The 12,914-nt window shown below is 41.8% G+C and overlaps 1 protein-coding gene across 8 annotated transcripts in view; it reads left to right on the top strand.

Annotated features, from left to right (window-relative positions):
* Positions 1-12,914, top strand: part of DISC1 (DISC1 scaffold protein) — a 230,003-nt gene that overhangs the window by 26,341 nt on the left and 190,748 nt on the right. The window contains exon 2 of one of the 8 annotated variants that reach the window (XM_080388873.1): positions 461-508. The exons of the other annotated variants lie outside the window; for them this stretch is intronic. The gene's annotated coding sequence lies outside the window, so the exon portion shown is untranslated. The remainder of the gene's footprint in view (positions 1-460; positions 509-12,914) is intronic. 8 annotated transcript variants of the gene reach the window in all.

Genomic DNA, 12,914 nt, shown 5'->3' on the forward strand with positions numbered 1-12,914 from the left:
CAGGATAAATTAATTGTGATGAACAGGAAGACAGAAAGAACTGCAAACAATGTTTTGTACTCGCAAAAGCGAAAACCCTAAAGGTTAATTCTGACTTTGTTCACAAATTAGGCACACTTGGTTAGGCTTTTTTTTCTCACCATAACTTGGGCCTCCAACAGCTACTGAACCACCTGACCTTTCAAATGAGATTTACTGGAGTGTGTAACACCTCCCGAGCACTCCTCAGGAGTTACGATTTTTTTTCATTTTAGCATTAGATTTACTTGAGCAAACATTCTTTCTAATTGAGTGGCAGACAGGCTGTGGCCTTTTCTGGTTTCAGCCATAACACATATTAACGACTCCAGTGGAAAGGGGTTTTCTTACCTCCAGCCTCAAAGGTGAACAGAAAGGAACCTGCAGAGTTGCCATAGTGATTTCCAAGTTCATCCGTAGCATCTTGCGTCTTTTTTTCCAGAGAGCAGCCCTTTCATGCTGTGTCACTTAGATTAGGATTGAGCCCAAGGTATGTTGTAATACTATTCAATATTCTTGAAGGAAAACTGCTGCAAAAACCTTATGTATTTGGGATGAATGTGCCCTTTGTAAATCAGCAGTCACAAGAGGAAAAACTTGGCCCTCTTGACACTGAACAAAGACTATTCTGCCTATGTCAAGCGTGGTTGTATCCTTATTTGGAGGTGTTTGCTTAATTCTGCAGCATGTTAACTATTTAACACTCAATTTAAGTTTCTTTTTTCTTCTCTTCTAGCATATAGGCATGGATTCCATTAACTGCTCACCTGAAAAATGCTTTCAGGGAGAAATATTTCTGTATTGAGCCTCCTAACTGCTGCTGTGGAAGCTGAGATCTGCTATTGACATACTTTGTTTGTTAAACATGAGTTTTCTGTATGGAAATTGAATTAGCTATTGACATGGAGTTACTTCCCTATTTATTGATGCTGAGAATCTGAAGTGGCTTAATGACTAATCTAAAGTCTGCAGGCAGAGGGGTGAGATCATGTGCTTGCCTCAAGTAGGGTTTCTTTGTTCAGTGCGATTCCTTTGGGGCATGCAGAACTTGGAGTCTGTCTCCCCTTTGTACATACTGTACAATGCTGCTGTCTCTGTTTCAGACCCTCCATCTTATAGCCACACTTCCTTCCAGCACCTCTTATTATCTCTATGTGATAAATTACTAATTGCAACCTTGCTGCCTAATGAGTGTGATTGGTGGCACTTTCTATTCTTTCTCACTCCTCTCCTTCCTTTCCTTCCTCTCGTGTTGCCTTACGAATAGGTGTGCTAGTTGTTTGACCCCGGTGTCAGAGTAAATGGTCCAGTTACTTTGCTCTTTTTGCCTTCTGTTAATATGTTTGTTTGTAACAACAAGTGTAAAAAAAAAAAAGTTAGATTTTTACATTAAGTAGTAAATATTTACTACATCAACAGCTGTGTGCTCAGAATTAGGGATGGAAAATGCATTTCCTTAATAGCGCTTAGCTAGCTCCTTTTTTTTTTTTTCTCCAAAGTTGTATGCATTACCTGTATTTATAGATCGGATCAAACAGCACCTGAGTCAGATCTGCAATGGTAACAGTAATTTTCTAAACAGTGTATGCATGTTGAGATGGTATCATCTCCTTGGAAAAGAGCAATGTGGGAGAAGTGGCTCCTTGAAACTGAGAACAGAATGAATGTCTGTGTGTAAACTTTCCCTGTTCTCTGCAATGGCAGGAGTGTTGGTTGTTTGGAGGGGTTTAGTGGGCTCTGGTTGAAAGGTTTCTTTTGCTGCACTGAGAGGTCAGTGGGCCAGGAAAACATTGCAGATGAAAATCTCTTAGTAGAGTGACTTTGAGGTAGCCTGTGGAGTGAAAAGTCAAGAGGTTGATGGTGAGTATTGTGAAACTGAGTAACAATGGAAAGGTTAGTATCTGTGGGAAAGGCAGGAACTGGGATGGGAGCTGGTATCATTAGATTTTCTGAACTGTTTGGCAGATATCTGTAACTGTGTGAGGTGATGCATGTGGCATTGGCATAGCTCTTCAAGAACTTGCTAAATTCTGGATAATAATAATGGAAAATTAGAATCAAATGATAGTGTGATGTTTTCAATGTGTCTGTAGATAATGAAGTTTGATAATGGCTTCACAACTGTGCTGATTGATGGGATGAACAGAGTAGTCCCTAGCTCAGCTCATCTATCTGGCAGCACTTTGAGTTTAAATCAGCAGTCAGGCCCTTGGGTCTGAAAAGTATGTTTTGAGCATTGAAGGAAACCATTCTTAGAGTCTTCTTGTTTTGTTTTTGGAAAACTGTAAGTCTCCAGAGAGCTTGAGAAGTGGAAGGACAGTTTTTTCCTGCTGGTAAAGTGTTTTCTTGCTGTTTCAGAGGGATACCAAAAGTATTTCTTTTCCCATCTTTAATGATATGATGGTAAGCATCATTTCCACCAACATACCAGCTTAGTTTTATGGATTATCAGTACTGCAGATATACAGGCACCTGGAGTGGTGCTGCTGAAGACTATTTGCAAGGTCAAATGCTTATAGCTGCAGGCTTTTTTCTTATGTTATGGCTGCCTAATTCTTGTGGTTTGGTTGTTCCCCTTTGCCCCCACACAAATGTTTTACTTCAGGGAAACACGCTGGGGTTCCAAGGAAGGAGTGTCACTGAGCCTGTTCAGTGTGCTAAATCCAGGCAGCCTCAGCCCTGGGAAGTATCTCTTTGTTGTGAGGGCTAAGCTGATCCTATCAGGAAGGGTTTGTTTTTACTTGTTGGAGAGCATGGCTTTGGGGACAAGACTTTTCCCCTCTTTGTTAGGGTTTTGGCGGGGAGTGGTTACTGAGGCAGGGATGAGATTGAATTTCACGTGCTGGGCTAAGATCCAGGTGCTTCCTGTTGCTGATGGCCCATGGAGACCCAGGTGATGGGGGAATGGGCAGCACAGCTGTTTGCTGGGGCTTGGCTGTTCCCATTTATTGGGAATTTATTTATTAACTTGTCAGTATTTGCACTAATAGCTTAGGCTGTGAGCTTGAGCCTCAGCTCAGGAGCTCAGCTGTGAATGTGTTGTGTTCCCAGCTCCGCTCTTGAGGAGTGATAGGCACAGCAATCTCAGCAGTGCAGGACAGGCAGCTGCTGAGTTTGGTGGTGTCTTGTGTTGCTTTGGGAAGATTTCTTTAATTTTAACATCTTTGTGGTTGCTGTGTCCCCAGTGGGAGTGACACGGAAGGGGTGCTGACATCTGTGCATCAGCAGCGGTGTGGAGTCTCAGGGGCATGAGGTGTTCTTGGATGCCCTGGATTGTCCCAGGCTATGCTGCCACTGTGGTGGGACAGCACTGTTTTGGCAGGGCACCGTGCTGAAACTGCTCCTGTTCTGTCTGGAGCCCTTGTTTAGGAGAGCAGTATGTTTTTATTTGCTTAGAGCAGTGAAAATCTTGAGGGAACTGTCATTGAAATTGTGTGAGGAGGGCCTGGTCACTGTTGCCTGGAGTGCAGCACCAGTGCAGCTGATGGTCCACATGGCTTTGCTCCCAAACTGGTTAATAATCAACAGGCATCGTGTTTCCCCTTTCCCAGGGGAACTTGAATGTGGCCATGGTGAAACAGCTGCTGTCGTGTTCTCATGCTTGTGGTCTGCCAGGGTCTTGAACAGACTTGGCCATGAAAAGAGCTGCTCCAGTTAATGGTTCCTTCTGAGCGGTGCATCAGTGCTGGCTGTCTGCCTCCTGTGAGAATGAAGATGGGGGTGGGGAGAATCCTGCTTTGTCGGGGGGTCTCAGGTTGCTGTAAGGTAAGAAAAACCAGCTCCTCCTCCTTTTTTATGCAGAGAGCATGGTATGTTTTACCTGTTCTTTTAGCAGATTAAGAATATTCCTGCGATGGTGCCAGCTTTTGCCAATGACAGAATTTTCCATGGGATCATCTGCTCCAGGGCCAAGTTAGGAACAATTTCCAGTTAGCCAAGGAGGTATTCTCTGCCTGTCTTGAGTACAGTTACGATGCTTAGTTTTCTGGAAGTACATTTGTTACTATCGTTTTCTCTATGAGGTAGGACTGGGATCTAATAACCAGTGTTGCTGTTTTTGGAAGAACAATCCATAGGACTTCTGATTGCCCTTTGTGAAATCTGCTGGCTTGCCCTGTTCTTCAAGGCTTTCTGTTTATCCCCTAGAGTACAGTTGGGAAGATTTTTAGTCTTTGGTCTGACTAGGCTGTGTATGTTCATGCCATTCACGTTCCAGACTAATTGCATTTAATTTTAAAATAGTTTAGCTTTGTTACAACTAGTGCTAACCGTGTGTAGCAACACTTACGCTGTGTTTCTGGTGAGCTTGGTGTGGCGCTGGATTTCTTGATGGGGGTCCAGACCTTTCTACTCAATCTGGACACACATGCTTCTGTTTCTGCTTTCTGTGCTGCCAGGTGTTGGTGAAACTCTGTACTTTGCCTAGGCATTAAGTGTGGCCCGAGTAAGTTTAGGTTGGCTGTGGCTTTAATATTGAAAGGCCAATATGACTGGTCAGTGCAAGCTGTATGAGAAGTACGTGGGGTTTGCTGTCTTTCTTCCAGGTCTCTTCTTAGGAGCAATTGTTCCACATGTTAGCTGTCTAAAAATGATCTCTAATGAGTTGAAAATGGTGATATAAAATATGAGGGAAGTTTTTAAAGGAGGATTATATTCAGGGAGCTAAGCAGGGTATAATAGTAGTAGTAATAACAATAAAACCCCAAACAGACCAGGAGAAGACAGTGCAGAGAACAGCTTAAGGCTGTTCTGAGGAATTCAGTGTAGCAGCCTGTGTACATATCATAAGCACCAATGTTGTAAAGTAGTGGGAGAAGAAAGTGACCAGGCCCAGAAATCCCTCAAATTCTAAATAAAATCAAGAAGGAAAATAAGAGTTGTAGAAATAACTGTGTCTGTAAACTCAGTTATATAGAACATATATGTCTGTGGCACAGTTATGGCTGCCTGATACTGCTGTGTGGCAGTGTTCAGGTTTGCCTTTTTCCATGCCCATATTATAATCAGACTTCATGGACAGGGTAGAGTAGAGGCAGTATTCCCTGGGCAGAGGTGGTCTTCCTCCTTTCTTTACCAGGAAATTTGTGACAGAGGCCGGTTTTGTTGTAGCTGTTCAGAGGTGATGTTACAGTGTGGTTTTTTCTTTTTTTTTTTTTTTTTTTTTTTTTGTGTGTGTGTGATGCCCTTGACACCATTTAAGGGATTATGTTTTTGAAAGGCAAGTGTCTACAGACAGTTATAGTCTCACAGATGGCTCCACCTTGTCCTCCAATTGGCAAGCAGCCTAGGAAAAGATATCAAAATAACTTTTAATATAGCAAACTGAATAATGCCTTGAGAGAAATGCTCTCCAATGTTTGTACAGGCAATAAAAAAGCCTCCGTAATAAACATTTTGTGAAATAACTGTAGTAGATCAAAGTGACATTTAAGCAATGCTCATGAGCACCATTTAATCACTAGCTAACTACTAAAGGTCTGCTGCTGTGCAACAATAGAGTTCCTATGTTGTTGTGCCTTACTGCATCTGTCTTGCTTAAAGCACTGACCATCATTGAAGGTTGTGATTTCTCTGTGTGTGTGTGTGCTTAAATGCTGGTTGAGAACGCATTTATTTCAAGTACTGAACTTTATTCTTAATTTTGTTGATAGAAATCAGCTGTTTCCAGCTTCCAGGATGTGATGAAACTATTGTTTACCAATTCCCTTGTGACTCCTTTGTGGAATTAAAATGGATAAATTGCTTTCTTGCAAAGTTGGATGCATCTTCACAGATGAAAGTCTTGAACTTTTGCTCTGTGTAGATAAGTAGTGGGATACTCCAAATCCCTATACATGTATTTAAGGCTTAGAGGTATAACATGATAGTTCGGGTTGGACGGCACCTCAGGAGGTCTCTGGTCCAACTCCCTGCTAAAAGCAGGGCTGACACTGAGGTTGCCAAGTGCTTTATCCTGTTGGGTCTTGAAAACATCCAAGGACTGCACAGTCTCTCTAGGCAGCCTGCTCCGCTGCTTGGCTGCGCTCCAGGTGAAAAAGTTTTTATTTGTATGCAGTCTGAACCTTTCTTTTTTTCAAGTTATGCCTATGTCTTGTCCTGCTCCTGTGCATGGATTGCTGTTATCCTCACTATTGGCATGTAGCATCTTAGGAAACATTGTTGCTAGCAGAGTGTAATCGGATGGTTTTTATAACATCTTTAAATGTTTTAGAGTAGCATACTTGGCATTCCTTGATTTACTTTCCTTCCTATAGTGTAAAATAGCATTGCATGCATTGGAATTTACTGTTGCTGCAAATATATTTTTATACCCAAAGAGGGCATTCTAACCTTAAAGATGTTATTAGTTCTGCCTTCATGGCTTTCTCTGGTACAGAAGTCCTTGCTTATGACTCAGACTTCAAGGTAATTTAAGTTTAAAACATTTCATATATTTTTGTTCTGTAAAGCACTATGACATTTTTATTGTACAGAAATGAAAACCCATGTGTCTTCTCTGTATCTCTCAGTTTTATTGGCACTTCTTTGTTTTTGTAAGGCTATTCATACAAGATGTTCCTGCTCACTGAGAGGTGGAGGGGGATGCTTTGTAGGTTGTAAAACTTCTGCAAGTACCTTCAAAATACTGTGAATTTTTCTTTCCCCCTAGTGAGGAGAGGATTTAAAAGGCTTCCAACTTAAAGGCAGCACAGTTTCACTTGGGAATTAAAGGAGCCTGTCAATGAACTTCTATGTCTGGACTATCCTAATGGACTTACTTGACACAGATATTTAACAAACATACTTTCCTGTAACAGATCTGTGGATTTGTATAGACTTGTTTAGATTTGGAGTACAAAAACTTAGGCAGGCACAAGTCATATTATAGATAAGTTAAGGAGCCATCTAAATGTGATGTTTGCATTTGCTTCAAATTTCTGGTGAAAATGTGAGTTAAACCTGAAGTTTCCAATGACATTTCAGTGTACAGAATCCCACACAGAATAACATTATTGCACAATCTGCCATATGGGGGACCCATGACTTTAAGGTTTAGTAGTTTTGAGCCTATTAGGATTCTGTCTTAATCTACCTAAAATTCTACCTAAATGCTGCTTTCAAATTCTCCAATCTTTTCCATGAAGACAGGAGTTCTAAAGGTACAAAGCCTTAGGTGTATTCTTATAGTGAAAATACTTTTTTTTTTTTTTTTTTTTTTTTTCTTCCCCCGAGATGTCTTTTGGGAGTCTTGTGTAAGTCCTTAGTTCTGCCTTGGGTGTGCATTGTGACTATGGGCAAGTTGTATAGCTTCTCACATGGTCTGCTTTAACCCTAACGAATGCAGCAGATTACTGCAGTACCTCAGGACTGATGGATCAAATGTCTCTGAAAAAGCATTGCTTTCCCTGAAAGGAAGCTGCAGCAGTTTGTACTGCTATTTTTAAATAATAATACTTGTTAGGAGTACTGTGGGTGAACCTGAAAGAAGCAGGGGAAGGAATCTGTTGCTACAACACTAGTACTACCTGGGGGCCTGTCCCATACGACTGAAAGGGACAGGCAAATGTGAGCTACCTTGCACAGGACCTTGCTAGTCCTGGATCCTAAATTTGGGTTTTCTAAAGCAAGTAATATTTTTTTTTAAAAAAAAGTATTGGAAATAATGAATTAACGATCTATATTTATTCTGGAAAACAATTTAAATGACACTCTAATGTTTTCCTCTGCCAAGCTTTTTGTTACTGAAGTGGATCTTCTCAGGTGTGTGTGGTTGACACCATATGGTACAATCTGCATCTTTTTTATACATTTAAAATGCTAAGCTGAATCCAGAATATGTTGACCTGAAAAATGGTTTAATTGGCTTATTCAAGACAATCTTCTTTTACTAAAGAGAATATTTTTGCAAGGTCATTCTGATTTTTGTTACTTCTATTTGTTACTTGTTTACTTCTATTGTTTTTTAACTTGAAGTATTTTTGCTTAAGACTTTGTTTCATTACAGTATCACACAGAGTCCTTGGCACCCAAAAAACATCTGCAAGCTCTCTCATAAGGGTACGATTTCTTTGAAGATTAATATGGTGCTTTAATTTACTTGGGTAATAAAATCAGACAGGTAAGGTTCAGTGAAAGGTGACAGATCCTATGGCCTTGTACTGAAGTGAATACAAATAGCATGTGGCAGAAATGAGTTTTAAAAAACCTCTGGCAAAAATCTGTGCTTTTGTTGAGCATCATAGGCATATGTTAATAAGCGTAACCTGTATTATTAGGTAATATATGTCAGCCCAGGGAGACTGTCAGAGTAAATTGTGGCAGGTAATTGTCTTGATTTCTTAGACGTGAATAGCAGTGATTTACAGTCACGGGAAAGAAGCTCTTACAAGAGTGTTTTCATTGAAATGATCTCAAAGGGGATGAATGGAGCTAGTGTGCCTTTAGAGTGGGGTTTGGTTTAGATGCTCATACAAACTGTGTGTGTGTGCTGTGAAAGAGTAACAGGAGCCCAGAGAACTGGCTGAAGTCCTGATAGCTGAAAGGCTGAGCACCTGGAGCCAGGCAATGAAATCAGTAGGCACAGCTGAAGTGGGGTTGGGCTCCTTTTAAATGCACCTGGAGAAGCCTAGAAACTTCGGAGCCCTGCTGATGGGGAGTGTGAAGCAGGGAAGGCTCCCACCTGGAAAAGGCTGGGGTGATCTGACGGGGCTGGGGAGCTAGAAAGCCTGGAAGTTCACGTGAGGAGGATTGTTGAAGTAAGTTGAGATGCACTTGTTTGCCCTTGTAAAGGGGATGCTGTTACAGGGCGGGGGGAGGCTTGTGCACATCGGGGTTGTGACAAAAAGGATAAACTGAAAAGGACCAAAGAGGTGGTACCGAGGGGCAATATTGGGGAAAAAGAGTATTTCTGTGTGGCTTTGAACATTATTTGGGAGCTTTGTGGATGGCTATCACTCTAGACTATGTAAAGTGTGACCCATGCAGAGTTCAGTTAAAGGTCCAGAGCAGCAATGGGAAGGATTCCTGGTTCAACTGTCTTTTTAACTTTTTTTTGAAGATAAATTAGCAGTTGGTTTGTGACAACTAATTGGGGACCAAGAAGAGAAATGCAGTGGAAGCTGGTGGATAAGAAGGCAGGGTTTGATAGGAGTGTTGGAAAGCATGTGCAGGGTTGGGATGGAGACAGAAATGAGTGACAAAGTAGATTTGTCAGTGTTGATGATGTCCTCCCTCAGCCTGGGGTCTGACTGCCTGCTGCTTCGTGACTGTATCCTGTGATCCTTGTCTGACCTTTAGTGGTCACAGCTTTCAAATGTGTGTGAAGATAGGGCTTTGGTCTAGTTGCATCTTCAGTCTCCAAAAATGGTACAAGCCACGTAGGGTAACTCGGCTCCTGTCAGGAGCTGAGTAGGCAGTTGCTCGGATCTCATGTGAGTTGTCACTCCAGGAGTCTGGTTATGGAGGCAGTGTTCCTGCAATACCTGTTGACATGGGTGGGAAATGCCAAGTTTGGTCTTTAATGCCAGGGCTCTTATCTGAGGAGGTCTGGACCGATAGCTGTCTAGAGGTGGTGGGTGTCGTCTTTGAGTGCTCCCCAGCCCTTCCTTAAGGTCATCTCGTCCTCTGTATCAGATGACATCATCACTGTGCTGGCACATCTGTGAAATTCTGTAATTCAATATGGTTACCTTCTAGAGAGAAACTATTCTTTCCTGGAATGTTAGTTTTCTGGTTTTATTGTTGGGTGTTCTTATTTTTAAAGATATCTAACTTGCTGTAGGCAGAATGACTTCTGTCCCACCTTATCTAGAAGGAGCTGTGATTTCTGTTGGAAGAGAGGTGTTTTTGCCCATGGTTAGTGTTCTGCTGCAATTTCCGCAATACCTGCTATAGTACTTCTTTCATAGCTTGTTCATAAAATAATCTTAGAAATTCACCTGAACCATCTACTTTTCTATGCCGGAGGAGAAGGATATAGGTTTTGTGTTCTCAGGCCCATTAAAACAAATGTCCAACTTCTGGTTTGTCTGCCTACGGCCTTGACTAAGGGTTGTAAGGGTCAAGCCAGATTCTCACTAAAGATCTCAAAAGGGATTTCATGTGCATCTTTCCTGCTTACCAGAGTAGGTCTCCAAGGGAGCTGCACTCTACTTGCTGGAGCGCAAAGGTTGACCCCTCACAGGCTATAACACCTACAGATTGATGATGCTGGACTTGCATTAGCTGAAGCTGTCTGTGTAACAGTTGAGGGTAGGAAAGCAGTGCTGCAGTCTGTGCCTCGTACGTTCAGCTGAGAGTCTTCATATTGCCACTCGGAGTGGTGGTTTGTTGTCATTCAGCAAAAGCACAATGCACGCAATCACTGCTGCAAAGAGCAGAGGGTACCTGAGTACAGAAATTTTGTGGGAGCATAAAGAGTTGCAGGGGGTCACGCAAAGCCCTGAGGTTTTCTTTTTGAAGGAGCAGGGTGAGGGACCAGCACTGCTGGTTTGCCTGCCTCCTTGCTACAGGGGTTCTGTGTCCCATGCATTGCCCTAACTGAAGTTTGTGTGCATGTCCGGCTTTTGCAGTAGCTTGTATTTAAGCTGCATCCTGAAGTGCTGTGCTTTCTGTGGGAAGTTATTGCTCAGCTTTCCTGATGGTCTGGAGCTCTGTTCCATCTCCATTGTTGTCTAGACAGCAGTGGCATCACGTCCTGACAGCCTGACTGGGGCTCTAAGGTAAACTTCCTTCAGCAGGCAAAGGAGGAGCATTTGTCCTGGGACTTTGATATTAAATTGTAAAGCTAAAAGCATTCTGACTTCTCACCCTTGGCAATATAGGAACTGCCACGTTGTTTTATTTTCATTATATGTGATCACTACTGAGCTGTTGAAAGAAAATTACTTTCTATTTCAGTAAACTCAATTCTGGTTTCAGACTGACTGTGCATCAGATGCTTAATTTGGAACCCACTCTCTTGGTGAAATTAAAAATTCAAATCTCCAAGCTGGAGCACTCAAACTGTGCTTGAATTGGAAATTGACTGCTGTCAATGTGCTCTCACACTTCACTTTTTCTTTTCTTTTTTTTTTTTTTTTTTTTCCCCCCTTTTCCTCCCTCCCCTCCCCCCCGATGAGTTTTATATTAGAGTCTTGCTGTAGATGATCTGACTGAGCAGAAGTAGTGGGAATCCACACTGTCACTCCATAGACAGAGTGATGAAAAGACAAGTGTGGTGTGTTAAATAGAGCATTCTTGAAAAGGACTGCTGTGTACTAATTTCATAGTTTCGTGCATATTTGGTGAAATAATTTTATGTGATATGACTGCAAACCCATTAAGTGTCATTTGCAAATTAATTTAGGGCCTAACCAAACTTCCCAGTTTCTATGCAGAATCGTTGCTCACCTACTTCTGTGTAATATTTAAAGCTTTTTCAAATCTTGACTGAAAGAACCAGAGCGTTCTCTCCATTTGAGAAATTTGCATAGGCTGCTGCTACAGACTTCTGCACTGAAACTGGGAACAAAAGTTTTTTTCCCCAGGAAGAATAACACCAAACCTTAAAAAAAAAACCAACAAAAAACCAACCACAAAACTCCCAAAATAAGCATTGCCTGTGTATTGTGAGTGTTCTTGGTAGACTTGGAACTTGTGTGTCCTCCTCCCTCTTTGGAAAGTGGATGAATTATTCTCAATTATTTGTAAATTTAAAAGAATTATACAGGTTTAAGACAAACCAGGCTGGATATTTGTGGGGAGGCTAACTGTCTTCTGTTACTGACTGCACTGAAGGCATCCAGTGTTGGTACTGGCTTGTTTTCCCAGACCTGCTTGGATCCTTCCCCAGGATGTTTGCTGTCTACGAGGTGGTCCTTGGGATGCGTCGCAGAGCTGGATGTAGGGGAGATGATGCCTGGGGAGCCTGAGGAGGCAACTGTTACGTTAGGCGGTTGGGTATATGAGTCTGGCTGTTCCAGTTAGCCTAGGCTGATAGCAGTAGGTTGGGTGAAATACCTGAGAGAGCTGTATGACGAGGTTTGGAGACTGATGGGGTTGAAGCTCGTCGACCCGAGATGTATTTTGAATGTGAGATGTAGTAACAGCCAGAGAATGAGATGTGTGCTGAGTGTCTGTAACGTGATTACACCGAAATTTATTGCAAAGGTCTGGGGCTTCCCTGTTTCTTTTTTTTTTCCTCTTGGGACTTCATAACAGTAGCTGACTGCATGAAAACAAAACTGAAAAGAGCAGAAATGTCATTTTTTTTTTTTTTTTTTTTACAGTATTGTGCTATTGAAGTGTTTTTGCTTTACTGAGACAGCATGCAGTCACCTGGCTGTTCTAGAATGAATCTGACCATTTGCTTTTCTGGCCAACAAAATGGATTTTCTTGTAACGCTGCAGTGAAGAAGTTGTGTGTTGTGATTTTCATTCAGCTTGGAGGAATGCATTTTCTGTAATAGTTAAGCTTTGAGCCTCCAGTTGCCAGCCATAGGGTGTTGGTTAGTGATCAAGTAGGCCCTCACAGTGCAACTGCATGCTTTCACAAACCGGATGCTTATTGTATCTTTACATTTGAAAAGATCAGAAAGATTCATTTTTTTTTTTTTTTTGTTGCATCAAGGCACTTAGGCCCTGATTCAGCAAGGCACTTGCTTGAAAAAAAAGCCCATTTTTGTGTGTAGTAATGCGCTGTTGAATACTGATGGATGCAGATGTGTTTTAAACTCTTTGTAATATTGAACACAATTATAATTATGTAATTAAGGGTGCTTCCCTTATTCCCCCTGACTAAATAGGTGATTGTTACTGACATGGGAAAAGTTTGATATTTATCAGCTTACTTCTTAATGGATTCTTTATTTTCTTTCTTAGTGTTAAGGCAAAACCAGGTTAAAACAATTTTTTGTTTCTTGGGGGCGGGGGGGGGA

This window comes from Falco punctatus (genome assembly GCF_963210335.1).
Source record: "Falco punctatus genome assembly, chromosome: 5".
NCBI lineage: Eukaryota > Metazoa > Chordata > Aves > Falconiformes > Falconidae > Falco > Falco punctatus.